The 20052-nt window shown below is 44.7% G+C and overlaps 1 pseudogene; it reads left to right on the top strand.

Annotated features, from left to right (window-relative positions):
- The window catches only part of LOC144752468 (ubiquitin-conjugating enzyme E2Q-like protein 1 pseudogene), an 82855-nt pseudogene extending 65025 nt beyond the window's left edge, over positions 1-17830 (top strand).
- The last annotated feature ends 2222 nt before the right edge of the window (positions 17831-20052 follow it).

Here is a 20052-nt window from a genome sequence, read left to right as displayed (position 1 = left end):
AGCCTCAGTAGTGGTTGAGATTAATTCAAGCATTTCATCCATCACTATTTTGAATACTTCAGTGAGTCGCCCTAAGTAGGATTGGAATGCTTAGACATGAGTTCCTTAAGCACTATCCCTGGAACCAAGCTCTACTGCTGATGAGCCCTAACTAAGGCAAGACCAGTCCTGAGTTGGTGGTGTCCTGTTTCAAGGAGGCCCTGGCCTGACATTTTGTCTGGACTGTTCCCATTGGAAAAGGGTCAAGATTGATTTACATATTGCTGGGTCCAAACTGGGGGCGCATAGTGTGCAAAATAACAATGGATTGGGATGCTGCCTAAACAATTAGCAGATGCCGAGATTAATTCAAGCATACCATCCATCACTTTTTGTGTACTGCTTTGTCAGTAGTAAAATACAGCCATAATTTGGGTGCATTGGACCCATGACCACACAAGACCATGGTCCCACTGTACTTATTGATAGGTACACCCTTCTGTGGGGCCTCTTGCCCTGGGCATTGCGGACATGGACCAGAGCTGCAGGGCCCAAGAGAGCAGGTTCCCTCCTTTGGGCCTCTCAGCACTGGACCATGGCTGGTGCATCTAGGGGAGTATGGCCCTTTACTGGACTACCCACATCTGAACCATGGCTGTGCGGTGTATGAGAGAAGGTGCCAGTGGCGTACTAATATATCCATGAGAACTGATGTATAAAAATGATGCCGGACGGTAAAATGCAGCCATAATCTAGGGGCATTGGGCCCCTAACATCCATTACCCCTGGTGCAACTTCACCTACTGTACTACTGATAGCTACACCCAGGAGAGAGGCCCCCCCATGAGCCTCACATCCATACTCCTGCACTGCTAAGCTCATGGGTTGATGCCACCTCCACAGGGTGTCAAACCACAGCTGAGTGCGAGGCCCTCTCCCAAGCCTCACAGCTCTGGAACATCGCTGTGAGGCCCATGGAAGAGATGCAAGTATCTCAGCACTGCTGACATGGGGCCTGGTGCAAAGTAAAAGCATCCCCTCAACCTTGTCCACTGGCTGCACAGTAAAATAAAGACATAATATGGGAACATTGGGCACTTAATACCCCTGGGTCCAGGGCTACAGCACCTGCTGCATTACTGATGGCTATTTTCCTGACATGGAACCATGCACAGACCCATGGTACAAAGCTCTGAGACAGTTTTGATTGGGCCTAAGGGAGGGTTCCACAGGAGGCATCCCTGCCTCCTGGGCCTTCCAGACGAGGTGTAGCACTGAGAGGATTAGGAATGGGAGCCCACTAACCTATAGGCCCTGCAGCAAATAACCATGGCTGTGAGGCCCATGGAAGAGTGGCCTTCCCCAAAGCCTTGCAATGCTACACAATCGCTATGGGGCATAGGGTAAGGGTCCCCACTTCCCTAAGGCCTGCAACCATCATCTAGTGCTGTGAGGCCCAGGAGAGAGGACCCAGAAGAGGTGAGCCCTCTACCATGAGACTTATAACAGTGATGTAGAGGTGCAAGGCCGGAGGGGTGCCATCTCCCCTTGACCACCCTACTATTATCCAAAGCTATGAGGCACAGGGGAGGGTGGCCCCATCTTCTGGGCATCACAGCTATGGTCTAGCTCTGTAAGGACCATGGGATGTGGCCCCACTGCACTGAGCATCACATCCATAGTCTGGTGCTGCAAGGCACAGGGGAAGACAGTCTCCTTCTCTGGTTCTTGCAGCCATGATCCCCAGTCACAGCTGTAAGGGCTAAATACGTGGCCAATTTCCCATTACCACTTCACAGGACAATTTGTGCCTTTGGAGAACGTATGCGTGGAGGCACATTGCGAGTGCAGAGACGTCAGAAGATGTTTATTGGGGTGCTGGGAAACTATGAGTCACATAGCAGATTTTTTAGGTTTCAATTGAAATCCACCCCTCTAAACCAGGCCTTGCTAAATGATAACTCAGGTGGAGATTGAGTTTATCGGTGTGATTAATCTTTATACTATATTTGAGTTTGAATTCCTTTAACACCTTCTGGAGAAAGCATTGAGTGCTCACGTTTGCAAATTTTGAGCAGCAAGATTAGAAAATTAACTGTGGTATCCAAATAGAGTGAAATAGTCTTACGCTTTGAAACATCAGGATCTACCACGCAAACTGTCCAGTAAATACCCACTGCCACAAGACCTTGTGCAACCAGTACGTTTTAACCATGGAACTAGGATATTTGACAGCTAATCTCAGTTTAATGATAGATGTTCTAAAGCTGGGTAGGGCCCATAACAGAGTGACAGTTCCCTGGGAGGAGCACTCCCTGTGCCTTGCCATCAGAATCAATGACACCTCAGTTGTGGTCTAGTGGACAAGTTAGAATTATGGAACAAGGATAAGCACTTTTTAATTCTTGCCTCACATTTGGCCAAATGGTGTGCTCTTGGGCAATCACTTTCCTGAACTTATTCCCAGGGTCACTGGAATTACTAATTTAACAAGCACTTAGATCCTGGGCAAAAAATACTCTACATGTGCCTTGTTCGCTGATCCGACAATATGGCTACCCTTTGAAACAGGCTTTATGTGAGAAACAGACACCAAGGGCGTACTGCCCTGCTCTGGCTCAGCTCGAGGTCCTGTTGGAACCTTGAGCCCATAACGAGTCGCCATTTCATGTCGTTTCTGCCTGGCACTCTCCCTCTAACCGGGATGTGGTGTTATGGTCAGAGCAGACAACTGAGTAACTGGAGAACCAGGTTCCAGTCTTTGTGTCAGTTCAACATCTTGTGATTCTGAGCAAAGCACTTAATCTCCCTGTGCCAAAAAAAAGAACGTGTTCTTATGTAATGTAACCGGTGCTCATGTAAAGTGCTCAAATACCTTCGGGTTGAGCTCAACCTATAAAGAAACTGCGAAAAAATGTTTCATTCACTCATTCAAAGCTGTTTCCATCTCCGGTTGCAACCTGGCTGGTTTTCTGCCGGCACCACCGGTATTTAATGTCCCGGTCCAAATCCGCAGACCTGTCATAGCTTATAGGTGAGGCTAAATATGATGTCATTTGTTAAGTTATCTGTGGTGCCATTTGAGTCATGAGCGGTGCATGAGGGAAGGACTATATTTGTCTTACTGACCATAACTGGCAAATCCCAGCACATTTCTAGATACTAAGCACTATGCCGCTTTCCCAAATGAAGATTTTCTAGGAAGGTATATAAGGGATAAAGTATCCCGTGACATACATTATAAGGATATTGCAAGTCACAGAGGAGTTCCATCACCGTACTGAGGAATGAGGCCAGCGGTCGAGTTCCTTTATATGGTTATGCAACTTCAAGGTCTCTGGCAACATCCTTATCGTGTCTGGTAGGGGGGTACTTTATCCCATATAATACATTGTGAGGGGAACAGCCTTTACAACGCGGGCATTACCACGCGCTGCCATTACTACGCTGCTTTTACAACGCAAGTCGTTTCAACGACTTGCGCTGGAGGGCGCTGATGGACAAGGAATAGTTTAATTTTCTATTCCAACACCTTCCCTACTGTAACGTGGGCTGGAGTTGGAATAGAAAATTAAACTATTCCACTATACAGCGCTTACAGCGCAAGTCGTTGTAACGACTTGCGTTGTAAAAACAGCGTTGTAATGGCAAGCGTGGTAATAGCCCGCGTTGTACTGTCATACAACCCATTGTGACATCATCACTTTTCCTACAAAACACTTCAAACTTTAATGCATAGCTCTTTCATATGAAAGAGAAAGCATGTTTGCAAAAATGAATAATAAAATAGCACATTTTGTGCAAAAGTAAACACATCAAAAACCTATTAGATATTTGTTGCAAAAGATATTAGAAACAGTTCAATAAAAGTCTGTTTTAAAAGAAAAAGCTGCTGTAGCTCAGAATGTGTAGAAACATGCAAAAATACTATAACTTTTCTATAATTATCTAAGGAATGTATAAAAATAACCATGTTCTTTCTGATCGTCACTGTAAATTCGAAAAATAGAGCAGAAGTAAGAAAAGCAACATCTCCTTTCCGTTGCTTTATACAGCTGGTCTGTAACCTGGCCTGACTTTCACTCTGGCACTGGCATCGAGCATTTTGACTTCAGGCCTCAACTGTAATAACTTATTACAGTTGAGTTCTGAATAGGTGTGTCACAAGTCGCTGATTACAAAATAATTAGAGTAAGCCATTAATTCAGGGACTGCAGAATCCTATGTATTACAGAAGAGATAAAGTACCATCTACGCTGCATTATGTGGTATTTTGCAAGTCAGCAAGGCGGTCCACACCCATAAAGAGGAATGAGGCTGGAAGTGCTTTTGCTTCGTAAATCTGACTTTAGTATTGCGTTGCCCTTGCAACACCTTGCATGACGCAAGGGCAACGCAATACTATCATAAATCTGGACCCTGGTGTTCTGCATATAGATGCTCTAGCGGGTAACCATGCACTTTACAAGTAGTTGTGTTGTGCTGTGTTATGTAATGTTATGTAGTGTTACGTTAGGTTAGGTTTTGTTACCTGAAGATTTTTCCCTATGTCACACAATCTGATCATGTTGCAGAAGCCTTGGCATTAGATGTATCATCATATTCTGGGCAGTTGTTGAATAATGTCATTGCAAATTTCCAAAAATAGTGAAAATAATTTTGGTAATGGCAATTAATTTTTCCAGCCACAAAGATGAGTTATAAAGTATTTTCAGTCCAACCGTTTTGCAAAAGTGGTGTTTGTGGTATCTTCCTCCCACCGTGTGCTGAACGACCAGTGTTTTAACGACTGATCTTCAGCTATTTGAAGCGGTTTGTGTTTTTTCAGTGGTTACACCAGGCTTATCCAACGAGGAGCTCGTGAGCTAATATTGCCTCTTCACCTACCTGTGAGTAGCTCTCCTGTGTGCAGCCCAGCCAACTAAATTAAACACCTTTACTCGATTTAATTCATCTATGGGTACCATAATTGAGGGCTGCATTTGAGATGAAAATGTGTGTATTTCAGAACTCATTCATGTTATACGAAAAATGGCCCAATTTTCAATACATATTAAAAGCTGATATATAAGTGATAGATCATAGTGTGGAGGAGAATTATTACTAATATCATTTTGGCGCATTTGGCATTGTGGCTATCGCTGCTATGTTATATCAACGTTGAGGCATTCAAAATTGACAAAGACTGCTTTTTAGGTCTCGACTAGCCGCGCGAAGCGCGTCTCCACCGAGAACCTTTTGTCGGCATGTGTGCTTCCCAGGAGACAATCCTGGCCGCGCGCATCGCCTTGGAGGCGATTTGAAACTGGCACGCGCCGACTGGCACGCGCCGCGCTCGGCCTGGCTGTCTCCTGGGAAGCGCAAACATACCCAGGCACACCTCCCCCTGCACGAGCGCAGACAGAGACACTCCCCCCTCCCCCCGCCGTCGCACACAGAGACACACACACAGGAGCGCACATACACTCACACACACGGGCATCCCCCAAGGCCCACTTACCGCCAATCCGGTGTTCTGTCGCCTCCGCGGTGCTCTCCCTCAGGCATGGGAGCCCCGCGTCACGCACTGCTCTTCGGACCAGGAATTCCGTGGGCGCGGGCTTCGCGCACAAGACGGAAGTCCCGCCCCCACGCTAGGTTTCGTTTTGGAATGCGCGTGCAGATATTGCAGTCATCTCGCCTGATCTCCAACAGAAACCGACAGCTATCCCCCCTGGTCAGGCTGCCCTCGATAACAAAGTAACCTCCACAGGCATGCGGCACTATGGGACGGGGTGGTTGGGAGAAAGTGGGCGTCCCTGCAACTGTCCGAGACATAGGGGAGAAGGAAGGCATTTATTTGACAGTTTTTAACTCTGTGGACAATTGTGTGAGTGGACCTTACAGTGACACTGTTAAACGAGCATTTGCAAGGCAATCGGTCTCGTCTTTGGGACCTTATAAGTATATAGCAATGCAGCACATTCTCGCATATTAAAAGGTATCTTATAGGAGTTGGCACATGAACGGTGTCCTCATAACATATATAACAGGGTGGAAATACATCTTTCATTGCAATACCGATGGGGTGGGTGCAGAGAAGTGAGTGCAGAGAAGTGAGTGCAGAGTGAATGTGCAGAGAAGTGAGTGCAGAGAAGTGAGTGCAGAGTAGTGAGTGCAGAGTAGTGAGTGCAGAGTGAATGTGAAGAGTAGTGAGTAGTGAGTGCAGAGTAGTGAGTTCAGAGTAGTGAGTGCAGAGTAGTGAGTGCCGAGTAGTGAGTAGTGAGTGCAGAGTAGTGAGTGCAGAGTGAATGTGCAGAGTAGTGAGTAGTTAGTGCAGAGTAGTGAGTGCAGAGTAGTGAGTGCAGAGTAGTGAGTGCAGAGTAGTGAGTAGTGAGTGCAGAGTAGTGAGTGCAGAGTGAATGTGCAGAGTAGTGAGTAGTGAGTGCAGAGTAGTGAGTAGTGAGTGCAGAGTAGTGAGTGCAGAGTAGTGAGTGCAGAGTAGTGAGTAGTGAGTGCAGAGTAGTGAGTAGTGAGTGCAGAGTAGTGAGTGCAGAGTAGTGAGTGCAGAGTAGTGAGTATTGAGTGCAGAGTAGTGAGTGCAGAGTGAATGTGCAGAGTAGTGAGTAATGAGTGCAGAGTAGTGAGTAGTGAGTGCAGAGTAGTGAGTGCAGAGTAGTGAGTGCAGAGTAGTGAGTAGTGAGTGCAGAGTAGTGAGTAGTGAGTGCAGAGTAGTGAGTGCAGAGTAGTGAGTAGTGAGTGCAGAGTAGTGAGTAGTGAGTGCAGAGTAGTGAGTAGTGAGTAGTGAGTGCAGGGTAGTGAGTGCAGAGTAGTGAGTGCAGAGTAGTGAGTAGTGAGTGCAGAGTAGTGAGTAGTGAGTGCAGAGTAGTGAGTGCAGAGTAGTGAGTAGTGAGTAGTGAGTAGTGAGTAGTGAGTGCAGAGTAGTGAGTAGTGAGTGCAGAGTAGTGAGTGCAGAGTAGTGAGTGCAGAGTAGTGAGTGCAGAGTAGTGAGTAGTGAGTGCAGAGTAGTGAGTAGTGAGTGCAGAGTAGTGAGTAGTGAGTGCAAAGTAGTGAGTAGTGAGTGCAGAGTAGTGAGTGCAGAGTAGTGAGTGCAGAGTAGTGAGTGCAGAGTAGTGAGTAGCGAGTGCAGAGTAGTGAGTGCAGAGTAGTGAGTAGTGAGTGCAGATTAGTGAGTGCAGAGTAGTGAGTGCAGAGTAGTGAGTGCAGAGTAGTGAGTGCAGAGTAGTGAGTAGTGAGTGCTGAGTAGTGAGTGCAAAGTAGTGAGTAGTGAGTGCAGAGTAGTGAGTGCAGAGTAGTGAGTGCAGAGTAGTGAGTGCAGAGTAGTGAGTAGTGAGTGCAAAGTAGTGAGTAGTGAGTGCAGAGTAGTGAGTAGTGAGTGCAGAGTAGTGAGTGCAGAGTAGTGAGTGCAGAGTAGTGAGTGCAGAGTAGTGAGTAGTGAGTGCAAAGTAGTGAGTAGTGAGTGCAGAGTAGTGAGTGCAGAGTAGTGAGTAGTGAGTGCAGAGTAGTGAGTGCAGAGTAGTGAGTAGTGAGTGCAGAGTAGTGAGTAGTGAGTGCAAAGTAGTGAGTAGTGAGTGCAGAGTAGTGAGTCCGGAGTAGTGAGTAGTGAGTGCAAAGTAGTGAGTGCAGCGTAGTGAGTGCAGAGTAGTGAGTAGTGAGTGCAGAGTAGTGAGCAGTGAGTGCAGAGTAGTGAGTAGTGAGTGCAGAGTAGTGAGTAGTGAGTGCAAAGTAGTGAGTGCAGAGTAGTGAGTAGTGAGTGCAGAGTAGTGAGTAGTGAGTGCAGAGTAGTGAGTAGTGAGTTCAGAGTAGTGAGTGCAAAGTAGTGAGTAGTGAGTGCAAAGTAGTGAGTGCAGAGTAGTGAGTAGTGAGTGCAGAGTAGTGAGTAGTGAGTGCAGAGTAGTGAGTAGTGAGTGCAGAGTAGTGAGTGCAGAGTAGTGAGTGCAGAGTAGTGAGTGCAAAGTAGTGAGTGCAGAGTAGTGAGTAGTGAGTGCAGAGTAGTGAGTAGTGAGTGCAGAGTAGTGAGTAGTGAGTGCAGAGTAGTGAGTGCAGAGTGAATGTGCAGAGTAGTGAGTAGTTAGTGCAGAGTAGTGAGTGCAGAGTAGTGAGTGCAGAGTAGTGAGTGCAGAGTAGTGAGTAGTGAGTGCAGAGTAGTGAGTGCAGAGTGAATGTGCAGAGTAGTGAGTAGTGAGTGCAGAGTAGTGAGTAGTGAGTGCAGAGTAGTGAGTGCAGAGTAGTGAGTGCAGAGTAGTGAGTGCAGAGTAGTGAGTAGTGAGTGCAGAGTAGTGAGTAGTGAGTGCAGAGTAGTGAGTGCAGAGTAGTGAGTGCAGAGTAGTGAGTGCAGAGTAGTGAGTATTGAGTGCAGAGTAGTGAGTGCAGAGTGAATGTGCAGAGTAGTGAGTAATGAGTGCAGAGTAGTGAGTGCAGAGTAGTGAGTGCAGAGTAGTGAGTGCAGAGTAGTGAGTAGTGAGTGCAGAGTAGTGAGTAGTGAGTGCAGAGTAGTGAGTGCAGAGTAGTGAGTAGTGAGTGCAGAGTAGTGAGTAGTGAGTGCAGAGTAGTGAGTAGTGAGTAGTGAGTGCAGGGTAGTGAGTGCAGAGTAGTGAGTGCAGAGTAGTGAGTAGTGAGTGCAGAGTAGTGAGTAGTGAGTGCAGAGTAGTGAGTGCAGAGTAGTGAGTAGTGAGTAGTGAGTAGTGAGTAGTGAGTGCAGAGTAGTGAGTAGTGAGTGCAGAGTAGTGAGTGCAGAGTAGTGAGTGCAGAGTAGTGAGTGCAGAGTAGTGAGTGCAGAGTAGTGAGTAGTGAGTGCAGAGTAGTGAGTGCAGAGTAGTGAGTAGTGAGTGCAGAGTAGTGAGTAGTGAGTGCAAAGTAGTGAGTAGTGAGTGCAGAGTAGTGAGTGCAGAGTAGTGAGTGCAGAGTAGTGAGTAGCGAGTGCAGAGTAGTGAGTGCAGAGTAGTGAGTAGTGAGTGCAGAGTAGTGAGTAGTGAGTGCAGAGTAGTGAGTGCAGAGTAGTGAGTGCAGAGTAGTGAGTGCAGAGTAGTGAGTGCAGAGTAGTGAGTAGTGAGTGCTGAGTAGTGAGTGCAAAGTAGTGAGTAGTGAGTGCAGAGTAGTGAGTGCAGAGTAGTGAGTGCAGAGTAGTGAGTGCAGAGTAGTGAGTAGTGAGTGCAAAGTAGTGAGTAGTGAGTGCAGAGTAGTGAGTAGTGAGTGCAGAGTAGTGAGTGCAGAGTAGTGAGTGCAGAGTAGTGAGTAGTGAGTGCAAAGTAGTGAGTAGTGAGTGCAGAGTAGTGAGTGCAGAGTAGTGAGTGAAGAGTAGTGAGTAGTGAGTGCAGAGTAGTGAGTGCAGAGTAGTGAGTAGTGAGTGCAGAGTAGTGAGTGCAAAGTAGTGAGTAGTGAGTGCAGAGTAGTGAGTCCGGAGTAGTGAGTGCAAAGTAGTGAGTGCAGCGTAGTGAGTGCAGAGTAGTGAGTAGTGAGTGCAGAGTAGTGAGTAGTGAGTGCAGAGTAGTGAGTAGTGAGTGCAAAGTAGTGAGTGCAGAGTAGTGAGTAGTGAGTGCAGAGTAGTGAGTAGTGAGTGCAGAGTAGTGAGTAGTGAGTTCAGAGTAGTGAGTGCAAAGTAGTGAGTAGTGAGTGCAAAGTAGTGAGTGCAGAGTAGTGAGTAGTGAGTGCAGAGTAGTGAGTAGTGAGTGCAGAGTAGTGAGTAGTGAGTGCAGAGTAGTGAGTGCAGAGTAGTGAGTGCAGAGTAGTGAGTGCAAAGTAGTGAGTGCAGAGTAGTGAGTAGTGAGTGCAGAGTAGTGAGTAGTGAGTAGTGAGTGCAGAGTAGTGAGTAGTGAGTGCAGAGTAGTGAGTAGTGAGTGCAAAGTAATGAGTGCAGAGTAGTGAGTGTAGAGTAGTGAGTAGTGAGTGCAGAGTAGTGAGTAGTGAGTGCAGAGGAGTGAGTGCAGAGTAGTGAGTAGTGAGTGCAGAGTAGTGAGTAGTGAGTGCAGAGTAGTGAGTGCAGAGTAGTGAGTAGTGAGTAGTGAGTGCAGAGTAGTGAGTGCAGAGTAGTGAGTAGTGAGTGCAGAGTAGTGAGTGCAGAGTAGTGCAGAGTAGTGAGTGCAGAGTAGTGAGTAGTGAGTGCAGAGTAGTGAGTAGTGAGTGCAGAGTAGTGAGTAGTGAGTGCAGAGTAGTGAGTGCAGAGTAGTGAGTGCAGAGTAGTGAATGCAAAGAAGTGAGTGCAGAGTAGTGAGTGCAAAGAAGTGAGTGCAGAGTAGTGAGTGCAAAGAAGTGAGTGCAGAGTAGTGAGTAGTGAGTGCAGAGTAGTGAGTGCAAAGAAGTGAGTAGTGAGTGCAGAGTAGTGAGTGCAAAGAAGTGAGTAGTGAGTGCAGAGTAGTGAGTGCAGAGTAGTGAGCTGCCTCAAGTGAAGTACTCTGGTACCCAAGGATGACTAGCAAACAATATTATTCACAACGTTGCTTACTATTCAGCAACATTTGACAGTTTGCAAATCATCTTTATACAACAATTCAGAGTTTGATAACAAATTAATGTAACACATTGTAATATACAATGCCAATAGCTCAAACTTTGATGCTGCGAGACCTATTTCATTGTAAATGCTTGTTTGCATTGCTACTGGCAATCCTGCCGGATGTACTGAGGTAATCACTGCTATTAATCTATGATATGGTGACCACTAATGTAAGCTTGTCTGATGTAGTCAATAGTACAACACTACTAACATTGGTAGCGCGGGATGATCTTCGTTGAACACAAGTAGCTCTGACAGAAAAGGTTGAAGACCCCTGTTTTTTACACCCTGCATCTGGTCTGTATTGGACCACTTGTCTCTTGCCAGCAATGCATGGCATGGAAATTGCAGGATGATAAAGAAAAACAACCTGAAATTTGAGCTGGGAAAGATGACTTCTGCCTCTGTTAAAACACGTATAAAAACAAATTCATTCTCACATTATTATGCCCGTGACAGCACCATACCACACATTATTAAATGACTGCATGACAGTTCTGCTCACATCATGTGTGCCACTTTTAAATGAGCCTTGCTTTGAAAACAACAGTATTCTGGAGCTTGCTGCTTTGCCAGCATAGAAAATGATGTTGGCTAAAAAGACTTTCCTGGCTCTGACACAAAGTATAGGAGGATCACATTCCGTGCTGTAAAATCAACTATTGTAATAAACTATCTTTGCAGAGCGCCCATATTTGGCCAAATGTACAATTGTTAACTTCATATTCCTATCTGCAATGTAACTTGACAATTCTTTGTGCTGTGCCGGATGTATCATCAACCTGGCACAGCAGCATAGAGGATGTTCACAAAGATTCCCAGCCAGAAATCCTGCCTCATAAATATTGATAATGCAGAATTTCTGTGTATCCTTCCGACAAGCTGCAGAAGCAGAGACGGAAGCCTGCGAGGGACAGCAGACCTCCCTCTCTTCATTCGCATTCTCAGTATGCCATCAAGGGAGAGAGATGCAATGCCAAGAGCAAAGGTACAGTGCAAGTGGGGCATGCAGCAGCTATATGGGACCTCTGCTTCCATCTACTGCCCACAGCTGACACTCACACATGAGAAACTGCCCCTCAAGGACAGCTTCTAATGTGCAAATGGTTACAGAGTGACAAGGCTGCTAACAGTTCAATGCTTTTCCAGGGCCACAAATAAAGGGAAATGTCCTTTTGCCACCCATTAAATTCACAGGGAATTGCATAGTTGATATTGTGATCGGCAAAGACATTTGCAATGCGCAATGTTACTTTATTCAATTGAGTGTTTGTTGGGCTCCCACAAAAGTCTGTCACTATGGGCAATGCAGGCTTTGGGAGAAAGACCATCTTTCCATACACCAGGCTCATTGATTGACACGTGTGAGCACTTTATTCAATTCTAACTTAATTAATTGCATTCTGGTATGTGCAGGTTTTGTTTTTCTTGCAATGCAGGTGTACTAATCCCAGAATAAAAAGAAAACAAATAGAACGCGAGGCCCAATGCGCAAGAGTTTTCCTTTTGTAAAGTATAAAATTTTCAAAAGCACAGATTTTGCAACCACAAAACGCAGAGTTGCAGTGTGCAAAGAGTACTTTGCAAATTAAAAATGTCTGTCTGACTCACAGAGTCATTTTATAAGCTTTGTGTAACAGAAGGTGAAGAGATGTGAAAGCAGTGGGATGCATCAATTGTTTGTAACACTAATTGTAGGTCGATCTTTCTAGACAGTGGAGCTGTCTGATTGTGAAATGAATATTGCAGGCTTACCAAGAACTTGAGGTGCTTGAAGTCCACCCATTGCTTACCATCGGTTGGCATTACTGTCACTCTCATTTACCTCCTTTTTATTCAATGGCTTACCTTGTCCATCTTGCATCTGTCTTTCCTATAGGCATTTCAAATTTACTTTTGTCTTTCCACTTCTCAATTTTATGGAACTACTTTTTTCCTTTGTCTTAGGCATTACACAAGAGTGCATGTGTTTTCCAGCTGTTTCCCTAGTGTGCTTGTGTCTTCCCCTTTCCTACTCTTTGTTGTTCTCTCACCCATGTGCTTCTCCAGCAAGCTCCACATTAATCTCTCTTGTGTGTTTGTTTTTCTCTCCCTCATGCCATGTTGCTCTCTCCCTTACCCATTCGCTGTTCTCGGCCCCTCCTATCCATGCCCTCCTTGTTGCTTTCTCCTATCTCCTGGCCCATGTTGCTTCCCCACAGTCGGAAACCGCGAGTTGGTTTCACCCCAGGCCTCCTGTGTTGGGTCTGAGCACTGTGTTTGTTCTAGTGCATTATGTTGATTCCACCCACATGCTTAAAAACACATGCTTTCACTCTTTTCATCTTTTTATTTACTGATCCCACTTAGATTGGTAAATAAAAAGAAAAAAGTGCCATGTTACTTTTCATGCACATGTATGCATGCTGTGTGCCTAAAAAATGCAGTGGGTAACCATATCATAGGCGTTGTTTCTATGCTTCCCTAGCATGATGCACCTTATTGGGGTGTTGTGCAGAATTCCTAAAACTCCATTGGTGAAGCCAATAGGTCCCAAAGCCAAGACCTATTGTCTTTGCCAATGCTTCCTTGCCTTTCCTCTCACATTACTTACGTTGTATTTGCCTTTTTGTTAGCTCTTATGGATACTTTCTCACTTCCATTTGGTTTCCCTTTCCACCTATTTAAATCTTTCTTCCTTTCTTCTTTCAACCATCTTTCCATTTTTCTTTTTATCCTTCTTTTTTCCCTTCCATCATTCCATCCTTGTAAAGTTCAATCGTTCCTTGCCGCTTTTCTTCCATCTGTCCTTAATTAATTCCTTTAATCTTTCCCTAAAAGCTTTAATCTTTTCTTCCATCTTTATATCCTCTGCCCTCTTTTCCTTCCATTCTTCCTGCATTCTATATATCCTAACATTCTTCCATCGAGTCATCATTCATTCTACCATCATTTACTCATTCCTCTTTTAGTATCATCATTCCATCTTTCCTTCTGTCCTTCCTTTGATTGTTCCATCCTTCACATGTCCATCCTTTTTTCCTTCTGTCCTTCCATCTTTCATTCCATCCTGTATCATTCCATATTTACTTCCATCATTCTACTGTTCCATTATTCCGTCCATTCTCCCATCAGTAACTCATTTTTGCCACTGTCCCATCTTTCTATCTATTTTTCATAAGCCCATCCAACTATCCTTCCATCTTTCCATATTTCTTTCCAAACATCCATTGTTCTATCCTTCTGTCCATCTTTCTTTTCGACATTCCATTTTCCTGTCATCCTTCCCTCCACGGTTCCTTCCATCATTCATTCCACAGTCATCCTTCCTTCCATTAGCCATCACTCCTTCCATCTTTCATTTAACCATTTCACCCATCCTTCTATCTTTCCTTTTATTTTCACATCTTTCCTTCCATTAGTTCATTTTTACCTTCATCTCCTTTCTTCTTCTGTCCTTCTTTATTTTCCTCTCTTTCTTATCTTCCATCCTTACTTTTGTGAAAGAAAGTTTTAAACATGTTCATTGAGCAAATATAAGTACAAAATAAGCCATCGGAGAGACAGTGCATCACCGCCTCAAGATATTGACTCAATGCTACCTCCTCACACAATCTAAATACATTTTCAGTTGATAAGCTGCAATGGAAAGGATACATGTGAATCTTTAGTTGGTGGGAGTTAGCAGGTGTACAGATGCCACTTATCAGAAAAAAGAAAAGATCCTTGAAAAGACATAGATAATTTATAATTCCAGACACTGAGCTCGTTGTTTTACAGATGCTTGCTTGGTGCCAGAATGAAAAGTTGAACATGTCAGAAACAGGAAGACTGAGCAGGCCTAAGTATAAAATTGCATATACTGTGGTTCAACATGGTTTCTGTAATATGTAAAATAAAATAGTATAAATCATAATAATGCAAAACAGGTTCACAATCCCTTCCCTTTGGTACCTTAGGTATAAATTAAAGTATATATAAAGCCATCTTTCTATGTAATTTAATAGCACATTCATCTTCATGAAGTGTTTCAAAAGTACAAACAATGGAGTTTATATCACTAGCACCATCTCCAGCAACTGTTAATAGAACCAAAAGCCAGTCCCTTTATTAGCTGAGAGTTTTTGAATGCTGCACATGCATAGTAATGTAAAGAATCATTACAATAATGAATATACCAAGTATTATTTCAAAGACTATCATTCCCTATCCCCAGAAATGTCCTTCAGCCATGGCAAAATCCCTTCGTAATCTAGTCTAAATGTTCTGCATCTTGTTTAGCTACTTAATGCTACTCTTAATTGTGTATTTGTTCATGAATGTTGAGTGAGTTGTTGGGTACATAGGTACAACATGGAGACCCCACTATAGTACATACTCCTCCCTTGGGAGCCAAAACTACATCCACAGCCATTCTGTTTCATAACCCCTTCGCTGCGGGGGGTAATTCCACCGCTGTGCTGGTGGGCGCGCACAGCGCCCCCATGCTCATGACGGCGCTCCGGTGCTCATAGCTGCACCCGTTCCCGTGGAACGCTCAGAAAGGCAGGGGAATTATCCCCGCGTGTGAGCGTTCCACGGCTCATGACGAGCTGAGCTCGTCATGAGCACCGGAGCAGCGTGCCTCATGACGAGCTCAGCTCGTCATGAGCATGGAAGGTGTTAAAATAACAGTTTGTTGGGCATCAAATCGATCTAATGCAAATCTTAATGCTTCAGTGAATACATTGGACATGTTTGACAAAACTTGGGCAGTTATTTTCTACTTCACAAATTGCCTGCACTACCCTATACAACAGGAAGAGAATGGAGAAAAAGTGCTTGGTTCCTGAAATGGTGTGGTGAAAACTGGCCAGCGAGAACCTGTTTGGAGTGTACTGGATCGGAGGAACTACATAAGCAGGGTAGCATGTGTCTGCCAAGTCTCTAGGCAACAAGAAAAAGTCTTGTTTGTGACAACGTACATGCCATATTCCTTATAGAGTTGAAAACAAGTGTCCATGACTCAGTGGCAATTCTGAAGTTAAAAGGGCCACATATCAGGGATCACAAATCATCCTAACATTGACCACCAAAGACACTGCTATTGCAAGTTTCACAGACAGACCCATGTGCAAGTAAGCACTGTGGGTTGGTGGGGGCATGATACCTTCATCGTGAATGTAAAGAGCCTTGTGTTCAACAGGAATTTTCATTAGGAAAGGAGGCACAACTCTATGTGGTGCCCATCAAACTACAGGTCGAGGCAAATTACTTCACCATCCCGAGGCAGGAATTATCAGCAAACTCACCTGGGAATTACTAAAATGAGAGGCACAAGCTCAGTCTATATGCCTCCAAAAGGAGCAATAGAGCCTCTCAATAGAAAAAGTAGTGAAATCTCTGAGGTGCAGCAAACGTTGTGCAGTTCTTTTCCACACAGATGCACCTCCCTACCACATGAAGTTCCAGATAGAGATCCAGAGGATGAGGCTTGTAGCAAAGATGGAAAGCCTGATCCACAGGGCAGCTCTGGTCTGAGAACAGAAACTGCAGAGACAACCAATTGCCTGCATTACTCCAAAACCACACAATCATTCAGTTCCAGCTCTAGATTAGCAGGTGAAACATATCAGATTAGGGGTTTGCCCATGATTTTCCCTGATGACTCTGGGTGTTGAGCACAGTGGAAATGTTCTTTGACCCCTAAGGATTTAAAGACTTGCTAAATAAAGAGTGAGCCTGATCAGTGGAGATGCGGAGGGGTGTTCTGAATTGGGGAATTGAGGTCTCTCAACAGTTTCTTAGCTAGTGATACAGCATCTATGTGAGTATAGAGATAAACCTTAACCCACCCAGAGAACATGCATACAATTAAAAGAATATATGAAAAACACATATTTGAATAATGTCCATTTCTAGATGGACAAATGGCCTTCAAGAAGGCGGATAGGTAGCAGGAGTGGTACTGACCTGTCTTCCAATATTATGGGCTTAGCAGGTGACACAGAAGTGCCAATAATTTGTGGAGACAGAGGGAAAGAAAGACGCATACCAATGGGTCGCAGCAGCATGAATCATTACAATGCTTCTTTCATGGGTAAGGCCATGGTACAAACTTGCTTGTTTGGTGTGTAAAACGTTTGGCGGCAACCACTTTCTTAATGCAGTCCCTTCACAATCTCTCAGGGTCTCTTTTACAGTTATTTCACTTTAGTTTATCGAACCTCGGTCAAGTGTTGACTTTCAACAATTGCATGCGAGGTGCACAGAGCATTTATAGCTACCAATTCTCCAACATCATTTATTAGACAGGAGCCATCTACCAGGCAGAAAAGATCGCTATTGTGTATTGGTGCATCTAAAAGATCTTTAATCAGGAGTTCGGTCACTAAAAGGCACTCATGTGGCTCACCCTTCTTGTAGGTGGGCACTAGCAAGGCTGGATTGAAAGAGGGATAGCTAATAATAATAACCCACATTTGTAACACGCACAATCACCCGTAAGGGTCTCTAGGCGCTGGGGGCCGTCGGGAAGATTAAGCAAGCTATTGCCCAGAGTCACATGGTGTTGGACTACTCTGCCGCCGGGGATCGAACCGTGATCCCCAGATTCCATAGTCAGTCACCCTAGCCGCGGCGCCACACCTCTTCCGGTAGCTAATCAGGGTAATGTGAGAAGTGGATAATAATACAATTTCGTACCGGGACAGTCTAGCAGTGGAGAGATGATGTGACATTGTAGTAAGTAGGAGAGCAGCAACAGAGTAGGGAATAGCATCAATAAAAGTGAATCAACACACAATATGTTCTATAACTTCTACAAAATGAACTGCCTCTGCAGCAGAATGCAAACAAAGGTTGAGCAAAGTGGCTACAGGATCAAGGACAAAAGAATAGGATGCAATGAGTTTATCTCATCCTTTTTATAATGCACCATATACTCCCAAGCGCAACCCTGTTTCGATCATGACAATACAATGTGAATAGTTTACTGTAGCTGGGCAAGCCCAGTTCAGGCACAGAGGTTAAAGTCTGCTTCACCTACACAAATGTTTGTGCTGCCTCCTCAGACCGTTGTAGGGGTATCTTTTCTAACACAATTTTAATGGGACAAACACCACAGTGAAACCCAGTACCTCCTAAATATACTTTTCTACCTTTCTCAAGAATGGGCATCCCTGATAGGCAGTCACTTGTGTGGGGCAACTTACGTATGGCTTCAATTTAATCAGCCAATAGATTTTGCTCTCCGTCAGAGATATTGTAAGCTTGATATTTTACACTGGGGAGACAAGCTGTCATTTTTCTTTTGAGGCCTTGTGCCTTTTCTAGCCAATTCAGTAATCAAATATAATGACTCTGTCTTATTCTTAGGTGGCAAAGGGAAGCAGTAAATAATCAACATACTGGACCAGCGTAGAATTCTAGGGGAAGACAAAGGTGTCCAAATCTCATTTTAGGGCTTGGGAAGAGATTTAAGGAGACTGTGTAAATCATCAAAAGGATCAAAAGAGGGAGGTAGAAGCGTTATCACGTGAGGTGTACTCTGCTTCCAATGCTTAACATATGGGTAATCACAAGGAGTGCACTCTCCCAGACTGTGTGAAGCCTGTGAGAATCTTCAACACGTAAGAGAAGGGGTATAGACTGTCATCACGAGTAGTGATAGAAAAGAAAGCTGAGCACTGATTCACCACAAAAAGCCCCCAGGCACTGCAAGAATACTGATGAGAATGATGCAGGATTGAACACTCTGGTAAAGCTGGAAATCACTGTTTCTTGATATTGATCAAGTCTGTTGGGACCAGGTGAAATGCACTGGTTTTCACCTGTGTAGCCAGATATTCCCTTAAGGCCGTGGTACTCATAGTATGGGCAGCAGGCCGCCAGCAGCCCGGCAGACCTTCCTAGACGACCCGCGGATCTTTTTCACGGAACCACATTTGTAGGTGCCAGGCTCCCAGACACTCTTAGTATACAGAAAAGAGGGTACTGGCGGGCATGCGCGACAACATCTTTCCTGCGCATGCTCCAACGGCCCTCTTTTGTGTTTCTCGAGACCCTCGGTGACATCGCACGCCTGGTGGGTAGTGAAGGCCCCCTTAAAGTCAGATGTTGCATATGCACAGTTGACTTTTATGGGGCCTTCTGAAAGCTTCCTGCTGCCTTTACCGATGGTGTCGCCGCTCACAGCCTGCTGTTTTCAACACCATTTACAGCCTTTGGGAACGGCCTCAGGGGGACTCCCATGGATTGGGCTAGCCTATACCCCTCCTCGCCCCCGCAGACCATCTTATTTGCGAGCCTGCTTGCTGCTTATTTTGATGTCACAGACTGTACAAAAATAAGCAGTCACCTACAGCTGTATTTTCAGCACTTATCTGTGCATACTTCGAACAGCAATTTAATAGTGTTCTAGGGCTGCCTAAATGATCCATGACTGATAACTAAAGGTAACAAAGACAGAAAAGTCACATTACAAAGGAATACATACTTTTTAATTAATAACCCTATTTGGCGTCAAGACAAGGTCTTTGCAGAACCTTTAAACACATGGCTGGCATTTTTCTTTTGGGCAACCCTACTTTATATTCCTTTTTATGAAAGAAATTCACACACTACTTCGGCCGCAAACCCCAGTGTAAATTTGGCCCCTGAGAAAAAGTTTGGGAAGACCCATGCCTTAAGGGAAGAAGGGCACCGGGAACCCTCATCATCAGCATTTATTTATTTTGGCATTTTTATTTAGCGCTGCTGGACCCATGAGTATCAGAGTGCTTTACAAGGTAGGTAGGCATATTAAGAAATAATCAACAATTTACAATGTGCAGAAAAATTCACAAAAAGGTAAAACATTGAATTAAATGCTAGAGTGGGGCAGAGAAACAATGGGATAATAAGAGGGATAAAAGGGAGTTGACATTAGGGAGAGAAGGGGGTGTAGAGAAGGGGAGGGAGAGAATGGAAGGAGGGAGAGCGGGTGGGTAAAAAGTGAATCATAGTGGGGCGGTAATGAGCGGGGTCAGAGTCAAAAACATTAGGAACCCGTGTTTGTTGAGGAGAAGTACTTTGAGTCTTTTTTTGAAGAGAGGGTAAGAGGGGTTGCAGCGAAGGTCTTTGGGGAGAGAATTCCAAATCGTCGGAGCAATATCAGAGAATGCACGAGATTGGGTCTTTTTACGTTTTAGTTTAGGAGGGATCAGCGTAAGGGAGTTAGTGCCCCTCAGGGAGCTAGAGCATCCTGCTTTTTGAAGTTTGCTTGAAAGGTAAGAAGGGGTGTTTTGGTGAAGAGCTTTGTGAGTGATACAAGCAATCTTATATGTGGATCGTCCTTTGAGGACAGGGGAGATATGGTCACATTTTTTACAATCAGAAATAAGTCTGGCGGCAAGGTTGAGAACAGATTTGATCGGTGCAATGTGAACTTTAGGAGTTCCAGCAAGAGTGGCATTGCCATAGTCAATCTTGGAAAGGACAAGTGATTGTACAACGATTTTGAAGTCATCAGCTGGGATAAAAGGTTTAATTTTTTTGAGGTGGTGAAGGGTAAAAAGAGCACTTTTGGCTGCATTTTTAATGTCACAAGAAGTTGGTTTATGCCGATCGTCCTGATTGTTTTG

The sequence above is a fragment of the Lissotriton helveticus genome, chromosome 5_1 (assembly GCF_964261635.1).
Source record: "Lissotriton helveticus chromosome 5_1, aLisHel1.1, whole genome shotgun sequence".
Taxonomy (NCBI): Eukaryota; Metazoa; Chordata; class Amphibia; order Caudata; family Salamandridae; genus Lissotriton; species Lissotriton helveticus.
Note: the sequence above shows the minus strand (reverse complement) of the source record. Positions and strands in the feature narration are given on the sequence as shown.